A 12,192-nucleotide genomic window follows, 5' to 3' on the forward strand; every position below is an offset into this window, starting at 1 on the left:
AATGCGGTCTTATAAATTATTATTTTAAATATTATATTTTAATTTATTAAATTATTTTATTAGTCTTAGTAATACAATTGAACCTATAGAAATATTTATTTAATAATATTTTATTTAATAAAAAGTATTCGATAAGTAATTAATTTATAATTGAGTACTAAATTATTATTTATTAGAAAATATTAATATGATAAATATGGAATTATTTAATTTTTTTATATTTAATAGGGGATTTACACATATAAGAGAAATATATATATTAAAATCAAATAAAATATATATATTAAAATCAAATAAAAATTGAGAATTAAATTTTTTTTATTTATGTTGAAAAAATTGAATCCAAATATTGAAATAGTCAATTCGAGCAAAATAAACATTTGTCAATAAGTATCTGATAATCAACATTTAACAAAATCTTATCAAAATAAAATGTCACTATTATGAATTAAAATGCTAATAATTGGACTGAAAAAATAATTTTATTTCTATAAAAAGTGCATAAGATTTTTTTTATTGATTTTTCACCTTAAATTTTATTAACAGTTTTTTTATAAATTAATTTAATATTGAAATCTGTATTTTTAATATTTTCTGGTTATGTCATCTATTTCTAATAACATTTTATTTGTTATACAATGATAAAATGAATCAAGAAGAGAAAATTAATAAATTAAGGCTTTTATATATTTTTATCAATTAATAATTTTTATGTCTTAAACGGTAGTTAAGGGCATTATATTTTCTTTTTGCCATTGATTTTATTTATTTAATTGAATTTAAACATTAATTTTATAACCCATTATATATATATTTTAAATATAATTTGTATTATAATTATTAGGGTGATTATAGTTTAAATATCTTTATTTTTTCAAAGTGTTCTCTTGTTATAATTCATTTAATACACTATCTTTCATATTTTTTAATTTGTTGGTCGGATACTTAAATAAATTCGAATTTACACCTAATTCAATTAAATTAATTGAATATTCTGAAACTTAAAGTATTAAATCTGAACCAATTGAAAAAATAAAAAATTAATAAATAATTTAACTAATTATTTTGTTGATTAGAAAAAAAAATTAACTATCTGCAATTTCAATTTAAAATCAAAATTAATCTTTTAATTTTGAATTGGGAATATAAAATTTAAATTTGGTAACATAATTTAAAATTGAGACCACCATTATATTTAAGTTAAAAATTTTGAAAAACTAAATCTAAAATTAAAATATCTATTAGTAAAATAAGCTATATTGTAACCATGAAATATATATATATACTTTCTTTTATTGTTTTAAATATTATATTCTAATTTGTTAAATTATTTTATTAGTCTTAGTAATACAATTAAACCTATGGAAATATTTATTTAATAATATTTTATTTAATAAAAAGTATTTGATAAGTAAGTAATTTATAATTGAGTACTAAATTATTATTCGTTAGAAAATAATAATATGATAAATATGGAATTATTTAATTATTATTTATTAAAAAATATTAATATGATAAATATTGAATTATGTTAAATTTTAAAATAAATTTTAGGTTAAAATCAAATAAAAATTGAGAATTAAAATTTTTTTTTTTGTTGGTAGGATACTTGTTATCCATTTAATACACTATCTTTCTTGTTATATAATTTGTTAGTCGGATACTTAAAATAAATTCGAATTTATACCTAATTCAATTAAATTAATTATTCTAAAATTTAAAGTATTAAAACTGAACAAATTAAAAAAATAAAAAATTAATAAATAATTTTACTAATTATTTTGTTGATTAGAAAAAAATTAACTATCCGTAATTTTAATTCAAAATCAAAATTAATCTTTTAATTTTGAATTGGGAATATAAAATTTAAATTTGACATCATAATTTAAAATTGAGACCATCATTAGATTTAAGTTAAAAATTTTGAAATGCTAAATCTAAAATTAAAATATTTATTATTAAAATAAGTTATATTGTAACTGTGAAATATATATATACTTTCCTTTAAATATTATATTTTAATTTGTTAAATTATTTTATTAGTCTTAGTAATACAATTAAACATATGGAAATATTTATTTAATAATATTTTATTTAATAAAAAGTATTCGATTAGTAATTAATTTATAATTGAGTACTAAACTATTATTTATTAAAAAATATTAATATGATAAATATGGAATTATTTAATTATTTTTTATATTTAATAGGGGATTTACACACATATAAAAGAGGATATTGGTGTTAATATGACTGGACATTAAATTTTAAAATAAATTTTAGATTAAAATTAAATAAAAATTAAGAATTAAAATTTTTTTATTTATGTTGAAAAAATTAAATCCAAATATTGAAATGGTCAATTCGAGCAAAATAAAAAATATGTTAATAAGCATCTGATAATCAACATTTAATAAAATCTCATAAAAATAAAATGCCAATGTTATGAATTGAAATGCTAATAATTGGACAAAAAAATAGTTTTATTTCTATGGAAAGTGCATGATATATATTTTAGTTAAAATTTTTATTTTTTTTATTGATATTTCACCTTAAATTTTATTAACAGTCTTTTTATAAATTAACTTAATATTGAAACCATTTTTAATATTTTCTTAATGGTTATGTCATCTATTCCTAATAATAGATCCAGCTATAAAACCCATTAAGCAACCTTTCACAAAAATGATACCTCCATCACAAAACCCCATAGAAATAGTAACAATAAGTCCAAAAACAGAATTACAAGATATGTCAAAATTCTTACAAAACATTATAAAAGAACAAAGTACTTCTCCAAAACCTATAGGAGGCATTAAAATCAAAGAACCTACACAAAGTAAGATATCAAGTGAGAGTACTAGTAAAGATAAAAATAAAATAACAATTTTAACTGAATATAATGAAACTTCTTCATCAGAAGAAGACACTATAGACAATCCCTTGGAAGCATCAGACTCTGACCAAGAAGACAATATTCCTGTAAATACTATAGGAAGAAATTATGATAAAAGACCAGATGATTTAAAAATATTAGATAGGAAACAAAAACATTATAATGCAAAGAGTATTTATGAATGGAATATAGATGACTTATCCGAAATAGAAATAATACAAATAACCAAAGAAATGGTTATAGTCGGTAATATTTATAAACAAAGAGTTGGCATTACGGAAAAGGATGCCGCTGAAAATATAATACTAGGATTTACAGGAGAGTTAAGAACATGGTGGGATAAATTATTAAGCAATGAAATAAAAACAAACATATTAAATGCCAGAAGAATAGATAGTACTACTGGAGAACCTGTAATTGACCCAACAACAGGACAACCTCAAGCTTTTGTACTAGCTTATTTAGTTTATAATCTTATATCTCATTTTATAGGAGATTTAGACTTATACACTGAAAGAAATAGTGAAATATTACAAAATCTTAAATGTAGGAAGTTAGAAAATTTTAGATGGTATAAAGACAATTTTCTAAAACGAGTTTATGCATTAGCTGATCCAAACGCTTATCATTGGAAAGAAAAATTCCTTACAGGATTACCTAGACTATTTGCAACTAAAGTCAAAGAGACAATTGAACAAAAATTTGGACAAATTTCTTATGATGATTTAACATATGGAGACCTAATAACCTGTGTAAATTTAACAGGAATTAGACTATGTAGAGATATGAAACTACAACAAAAATTAAAAATGGAAAATAGACAATCTAGAAAAGAATTAGGAAATTGGTGTGAACAATTTGGATTTGGAACCATGAAGAAACAAAAGCATAAAAGATATAAACCTTTTAAAAATAGAACTTATAAACAATATAAGTACCCCAGAAAGTCATATAAAACATATAATAGATATAAAAAACAGATAACTAAAAAACCTTTTACAAGACGACCTTTTAAAAGAAATAATTATAAGAAAAACAATTTTAAGAGATCTAATGACAAAACTAATATAACTTGTTATTTATGTAATCAAAAAGGACATTATGCAAAAGAGTGTCCTGCACGAAGAAAAATACATGAATTAGGCTTAGAATTAAAACTAGATAATATAGAACAATTACTAGAAAAAATTGACCAAAGTAAATTATCCTCCTCAGAATTAGATGATGATTATAATAGTGACACTTCAATAGACACAATAAGTAGTTCAGAAAGTAACCATGATTGTCAAGGAGAACTTTGTAATTGCAACAATAAAATAAATGTTTTAACCGACTATAAACAAGTATTAGAACAAATAGAACAAGTATAAGATTCAAATATTAAACGAAAAATGTTTAAAAAATTAACAAAATTAATGAATGAAGAAATAAAACAAGACACTGTACCACCAACCAAATTTGAAGATATTGAACAATTATTTAAAAATAAAAAATCGGTAACAACAATTTCCTCTATGGATTTACAATCTGAAATAAGACAATTAAAATTAGAAGTAAGACAATTAAAATTAAGATGTGATTATTTAGAACAAAATCAAACATTAACGCAAAATATAGAAATAGGACAAAGCTCAGGAAAAGATAAATTAAACATAGAACAGAAACCAACAGAAATAACGTCAGAAAGTGAAGGAGAAACAGCATTAAAATTTAATGACATTACAAGAATAAGATACCAAAAATGGTATGTAAAAATAAATTTGGTAATAAAAGATTTTACACTAGAAACCATAGCAATGTTAGACTCAGGTGCAGATATGAACTGTATAGACCAAGGTATCATACCTAGTCAATATTTTCATAAAACAAAACAGACTCTATCAGCAGCAAATTCTACAAAGGTAAAAATAGATTACAAAATACCCAGTGCACATATATGTAATAATAGAATTTGTTTTAAAACTACTTTTATGTTAATAAAAAATCTTAATACACAAATTATATTAGGAAATCCATTTTTACAAATGTTATATCCTTTTAAAGTCACACAATTAGGATTAGAAACCAATGTATTAGGACAGGATATTATATTTCAATTCATAACACCAATACATTACCATGATGTAAATTTATTTCAACAAACAAATGTAAGCAAAATTAATAATCTCGAAAACCAAATAAAATTTTTAAAGAAAGATTTGTATTCTATAAAAATAGAAGAACAATTAGAAAAACCAAGTATACAACAACACATACAAGAAATTCAGGACAAATTTGAAAAAGATTTATGTTCAGATTTACCAACAGCTTTTTGGAACCGCAAACAACATATAGTAACTTTACCATATGAACCAGACTTTAAAGAACAAGATATACCAACAAAAGCAAGACCTATACAGATGAACCAAGAAATGTTAGAATTTTGCAAAAAGGAAATCCAAGATTTATTAACAAAAAAATTAATCAGACCAAGTAAATCACCATGGTCATGTGCAGCTTTTTATGTAATGAAAAATGCAGAGATTGAAAGGGGAGCACCCCGATTAGTCATAAATTATAAACCTTTAAATAAAGCTTTACAATGGATAAGATATCCTATACCAAATAAACAAGATTTATTAAATAGATTATATAAAGCACAAATATTCTCAAAATTTGACATGAAATCGGGTTTTTGGCAAATTCAGATAGCTGAACAAGATAAATACAAAACTGCATTCACAGTACCATTCGGACAATATGAATGGAATATTATGCCTTTTGGATTAAAAAATGCACCAAGTGAATTTCAAAAAATAATGAACGATATTTTTAATCCATACAATTTTATATTAACATATATTGATGATGTTTTGATTTTCAGTGAAAATATAGACCAACACATTAAACATTTACATATTTTTTATAAAGCTGTAGAACGAAACGGCTTAGTCTTATCAAAACCAAAAATGAAATTATTCCAAACTAAAATTAGATTTTTAGGACATGAAATATACCAAAATACTATAGTACCAATACAAAGAAGTTTAGAGTTTGCTAGCAAATTTCCTGATGAAATTAAAGACAAAAACCAATTACAAAGATTTTTAGGATCATTAAATTATGTTGCTGATTTTCTACCCAATCTAAGAATTATATGCAAACCTTTATTCAACAGGCTAAAAAAGAACCCTAAACCATGGACTGCTGAACATACGAAACTAATACAAGAAATCAAAAAACATGTTAAAAGTTTACCATGTTTAAATATTTGTAATCCAAACTACCAAAAAATAGTTGAAACGGATGCTTCTGACCAAGGATATGGCGGTATACTTAAACAAAATATAAATCATAAAGATTATATTATTAGGTATTATTCTGGAATTTGGAACCCTACACAAGAAAAATATTCTACTATTAAAAAAGAAATTTTAGCTATTGTCTTGTGTGTAACAAAATTCCAAAGTGATTTATTAAATCAAAAATTTACTATTAAAGTAGATTGCAAGGCAGCTAAGGATGTATTAACAAAAGATGTCAAAAATCTAGCAGCTAAACATATTTTTGCAAGATGGCAAGCTTTTCTATCCATATTTGATTTTGAAATTATTCATATTAAAGGAACTGACAGGACAACCTCAAGCTTTTGTACTAGCTTATTTAGTTTATAATCTTATATCTCATTTTATAGGAGATTTAGACTTATACACTGAAAGAAATAGTGAAATATTACAAAATCTTAAATGTAGGAAGTTAGAAAATTTTAGATGGTATAAAGACAATTTTCTAAAACGAGTTTATGCATTAGCTGATCCAAACGCTTATCATTGGAAAGAAAAATTCCTTACAGGATTACCTAGACTATTTGCAACTAAAGTCAAAGAGACAATTGAACAAAAATTTGGACAAATTTCTTATGATGATTTAACATATGGAGACCTAATAACCTGTGTAAATTTAACAGGAATTAGACTATGTAGAGATATGAAACTACAACAAAAATTAAAAATGGAAAATAGACAATCTAGAAAAGAATTAGGAAATTGGTGTGAACAATTTGGATTTGGAACCATGAAGAAACAAAAGCATAAAAGATATAAACCTTTTAAAAATAGAACTTATAAACAATATAAGTACCCCAGAAAGTCATATAAAACATATAATAGATATAAAAAACAGATAACTAAAAAACCTTTTACAAGACGACCTTTTAAAAGAAATAATTAAAAGAAAAACAATTTTAAGAGATCTAATGACAAAACTAATATAACTTGTTATTTATGTAATCAAAAAGGACATTATGCAAAAGAGTGTCCTGCACGAAGAAAAATACATGAATTAGGCTTAGAATTAAAACTAGATAATATAGAACAATTACTAGAAAAAATTGACCAAAGTAAATTATCCTCCTCAGAATTAGATGATGATTATAATAGTGACACTTCAATAGACACAATAAGTAGTTCAGAAAGTAACCATGATTGTCAAGGAGAACTTTGTAATTGCAACAATAAAATAAATGTTTTAACCGACTATAAACAAGTATTAGAACAAATAGAACAAGTACAAGATTCAAATATTAAACGAAAAATGTTTAAAAAATTAACAAAATTAATGAATGAAGAAATAAAACAAGACACTGTACCACCAACCAAATTTGAAGATATTGAACAATTATTTAAAAATAAAAAATCGGTAACAACAATTTCCTCTATGGATTTACAATCTGAAATAAGACAATTAAAATTAGAAGTAAGACAATTAAAATTAAGATGTGATTATTTAGAACAAAATCAAACATTAACGCAAAATATAGAAATAGGACAAAGCTCAGGAAAAGATAAATTAAACATAGAACAGAAACCAACAGAAATAACGTCAGAAAGTGAAGGAGAAACAGCATTAAAATTTAATGACATTACAAGAATAAGATACCAAAAATGGTATGTAAAAATAAATTTGGTAATAAAAGATTTTACACTAGAAACCATAGCAATGTTAGACTCAGGTGCAGATATGAACTGTATAGACCAAGGTATCATACCTAGTCAATATTTTCATAAAACAAAACAGACTCTATCAGCAGCAAATTCTACAAAGGTAAAAATAGATTACAAAATACCCAGTGCACATATATGTAATAATAGAATTTGTTTTAAAACTACTTTTATGTTAATAAAAAATCTTAATACACAAATTATATTAGGAAATCCATTTTTACAAATGTTATATCCTTTTAAAGTCACACAATTAGGATTAGAAACCAATGTATTAGGACAGGATATTATATTTCAATTCATAACACCAATACATTACCATGATGTAAATTTATTTCAACAAACAAATGTAAGCAAAATTAATAATCTCGAAAACCAAATAAAATTTTTAAAGAAAGATTTGTATTCTATAAAAATAGAAGAACAATTAGAAAAACCAAGTATACAACAACACATACAAGAAATTCAGGACAAATTTGAAAAAGATTTATGTTCAGATTTACCAACAGCTTTTTGGAACCGCAAACAACATATAGTAACTTTACCATATGAACCAGACTTTAAAGAACAAGATATACCAACAAAAGCAAGACCTATACAGATGAACCAAGAAATGTTAGAATTTTGCAAAAAGGAAATCCAAGATTTATTAACAAAAAAATTAATCAGACCAAGTAAATCACCATGGTCATGTGCAGCTTTTTATGTAATGAAAAATGCAGAGATTGAAAGGGGAGCACCCCGATTAGTCATAAATTATAAACCTTTAAATAAAGCTTTACAATGGATAAGATATCCTATACCAAATAAACAAGATTTATTAAATAGATTATATAAAGCACAAATATTCTCAAAATTTGACATGAAATCGGGTTTTTGGCAAATTCAGATAGCTGAACAAGATAAATACAAAACTGCATTCACAGTACCATTCGGACAATATGAATGGAATATTATGCCTTTTGGATTAAAAAATGCACCAAGTGAATTTCAAAAAATAATGAACGATATTTTTAATCCATACAATTTTATATTAACATATATTGATGATGTTTTGATTTTCAGTGAAAATATAGACCAACACATTAAACATTTACATATTTTTTATAAAGCTGTAGAACGAAACGGCTTAGTCTTATCAAAACCAAAAATGAAATTATTCCAAACTAAAATTAGATTTTTAGGACATGAAATATACCAAAATACTATAGTACCAATACAAAGAAGTTTAGAGTTTGCTAGCAAATTTCCTCATGAAATTAAAGACAAAAACCAATTACAAAGATTTTTAGGATCATTAAATTATGTTGCTGATTTTCTACCCAATCTAAGAATTATATGCAAACCTTTATTCAACAGGCTAAAAAAGAACCCTAAACCATGGACTGCTGAACATACGAAACTAATACAAGAAATCAAAAAACATGTTAAAAGTTTACCATGTTTAAATATTTGTAATCCAAACTACCAAAAAATAGTTGAAACGGATGCTTCTGACCAAGGATATGGCGGTATACTTAAACAAAATATAAATCATAAAGATTATATATATACTGATTAAAAATTAGGTTTTTAAGTTTATATAATTTTTTATTATTAGAAAAATATCACATATTATTAATTGTTATTTATATTTTAATGGTTTATAATTAGGTTTGTATTTTAAAAATATTCTTTTAAAATATATATTTTTAGTGATATTTAATTAAGTGAGATTTTATATTTATTGATTTTAGGTAAATTTTATAAATTTTATATAGAAATATAAAGAATAGCAAAAATAAATTGATATACAGTGATAAGAGTTGATTATGAACCAATAGTGGTGTAGAGATATTTAACGTGATAAATTAATATAATAAATTAATTCTTTGAATTTATATAAATGTATATTAAATAAAAATTATATAGAGATATTTAATGTGATAAAAAATATAAAAATTTTAAAAATAAAAGGCTAAAATTTCTTTATATATGCTGATTAAAAAATTTTAAGTCGGTTTGGAATTACTAAAATTTAGGTTTATAAGTTTATTCAATTTTTTATTAAAGTATTAGAAAAATATCACATATTTTTAATTATTATCGTATACTTTAATTGTTTATAATTAGGTTGGTATTATAAAAATATTTTTTTTAAAAAATATTATATATTTTACCTGATAGATTAATTTATAAGGATTGAAGTGGATAAAAATATTTAATAAATAAGTGCTTTAAATTTATATAAATAAAAAAATTATATAGAGATATTTATTGTTATAAAAAATATAAAAATATTAAAAAATGTTGAAATTTCATTACATATGCATATTGAAAATATTTTAAATTTGAATGAAATTGCTAAAATTTAGATTTTTAGGTTAATATAATTTTTTTTATTATAATATTAAAAAAATATCACATATTATAAATATTTCTCGTATATTTTAATTATTTATAATTAAGTTGATATTTTAGAAATATTTTTTAAAAAATTATTATATATTTTATCTGATAAATTAATTTATAGGGATAAAAATGTAAAAAAAAAATTAATAAATCAGTGCTTATTTATATGAATATATATTAAATTAAGGTAATAAAAAATATAAAAATTAATATTCTCTAATAAATAATTATTTAGTACTCAATTATAAATTAATTACTTATCGAATACTTTTTATTAAATAAAATATTTTTAAATAAATATTTTCCTAGGTTGAATTGTATTACTAAGACTACTAAAATAATTTAAAAAATTAAAAAATAATATTTAAAATAATAATTTACAAGACTACATTATCAAAAAAATATATATATATATTTCATGGTTACAATATAACTTATTTTAATAATAAATATTTTAATTTTAGATTTATTGTTTCAAAATTTTTAACTCAATTTTAAATTATGATATCAAATTTAAATTTTATATTCCCAATTCAAAATTAAAAAATTAATTTTGATTTTAAATTGAAATTACGAATAGTGATGTTTTTTTTCAAATTAGCAAAATAATTAGTTAAATTATTTATTAATTTTTTATTTTTTTAAGTGGTTCAGTTTTAAATTTTTAAATTTCAGAATATTTAATTAATTTAATTAAATTAGGTGAAATTTGAATTTATTTACGTATCCTACCAACAAATTAAAAAGTAGCAAAGATAGTGTATTGAATGGGTTATAACAAGAGAACACTTCAAAAGATAAAGCAATTTCCACTAATATAATCACTCTAATATTTATAATACAAATCATATTTAAAATTAGTGTTTAAAACATAAAAATTAACCAACGTTTAAAACATAAAAATTAAAAGTAATCTATTAAAACTAATCTACTTATAACTATTTCATTGATAAAAATATAAAAGTCTTAATTTATTGATTTTCTCTTCTTAATTCGTTTTATCATTATATAAAATATAAAATGTTATTAGAAATATATCATATAACCATTAAGAAAATATTAAAAATATGGGTTTGAATATTAAATTAATTTTGATTATCCGATGCGTATTGACATATTTTTTATTTTGCTCGAATTAACCATTTCAATATTTAGATAAATTTTTTTTAACATTTATGAAAAAATTTTAATTCTCGATTTTTATTTGATTTTAATCTAAAATTTATTTTAAAATTTGACATCCAGTCGTATTAAAACCATCATCCTCTTTTATATGTGTGTAAATCCTCTATTAAATACAAAAAATAATCAAATAATTCAATATTTATCATATTAATATTTTTTAATAAATAATAATTAAATAATTCAATATTTATTGTATTAATATTTTTTCATAAATAATAATTTAGTACTGATTATAAATTAATTACTTATCAAATACTTTTTATTAAATAAATATTTCCATAGGCTCAATTGTATTACTAAGACTAATAAAATAATTTAAAAAATTAAAAAATAATATTTAAAACAATAATTTATAAGACTGCATTATCAAATAAAGTATATATATATTTCATGGTTATAATATAGCTTATTTTAATAATAAATATTTTAATTTTAGATTTAGTTTTCAAAATTTTTAATTTATATATAATGATGGTTTTAATTTTAAATTATGATATCAAATTTAAATTTTATATTCGAATTCAAAATTAAAAGATTAATTTTAATTTTAAATTAAAATTACGGATAGTTAATTTTTTTCTAATCAACAAAATAATTAGTTAAATTATTTATTATTTTTTATTTTTTTAATTGGTTCAGTTTTAATATTGTACGTTTCACAATATTCAATTAATTTAATTGAATTATGTGGAAATTCGAATTTATTTAAGTACCGACCAATAAATTAAAAAATAAAAAAAA

The sequence above is a fragment of the Manihot esculenta genome, chromosome 1 (assembly GCF_001659605.2).
Source record: "Manihot esculenta cultivar AM560-2 chromosome 1, M.esculenta_v8, whole genome shotgun sequence".
NCBI lineage: Eukaryota > Viridiplantae > Streptophyta > Magnoliopsida > Malpighiales > Euphorbiaceae > Manihot > Manihot esculenta.